This window comes from Lupinus angustifolius, chromosome LG18, assembly GCF_001865875.1.
Source record: "Lupinus angustifolius cultivar Tanjil chromosome LG18, LupAngTanjil_v1.0, whole genome shotgun sequence".
In the NCBI taxonomy this organism is placed as follows: domain Eukaryota; kingdom Viridiplantae; phylum Streptophyta; class Magnoliopsida; order Fabales; family Fabaceae; genus Lupinus; species Lupinus angustifolius.
The window spans coordinates 10,532,228-10,532,979 of NC_032026.1; positions in this window are offsets into that span (position 1 = coordinate 10,532,228).

The window sequence follows — 752 nt, forward strand, 5'->3', positions numbered from 1 at the left end:
AATTGGGTTTTAAGAAACCCAAGAGTTTGTATGTTTGAATGCTTTTGAATATATATGATTGTTGATGAAATGTGTTGAATATTGTATATGAATGTTGTTGGGAACTTTTCTGTGTGTAGGTGTTTGAAAAACCATGTTTAAATGTGTTTCGATTGCCGAAAAGGGCAAAATTGGTATTATGTCCAAGTCCCTGTCGCTTGGGCGAGGACTGGGCGAGGGGAAGTTTTGGTTCTGGAATTCCCTCGCCTGGGCGACGGAATCTCGCTTGGGCGAGAAAGCCTCGCTTGGCCGAGTATGGGCATCGCTTGGGCGAGAACGCCCAGGATTTTAATGAGCCTCTGGAACTCTCTCGCTTGGGCGAGAGATGTCTCGCTTGAGCGAGAAGAGGCCTCGCTTTGGCGATAGTACCTTCGCCTGGGCGAGGAAGACTTAAGTCTATTTGAGATTTAAAGATGAATTGTCGCTTGGGCGACTAGTGCCTGCTTTGACGAGGGACAATGTGGAAAGATTGAAATGAAATGATGTGGTGAATAATGCGAAGAACCTGGGTAGGGTGTGTCGTGATATAAAAGTTGTGGAATGAGATCATGGCTTAGATGAGAAGCATGACTCCACAAAAGTGTGAAAGCATTGTTTATGTTTATGCCTTGTTGGGCAAGTATCCGACTTGAGGTCGTGAACTATGAGGATACCCTAGTAAGGATACGTCATATCATTGAACAACGATCGACCGACCATAAGAGGCTTGGTCA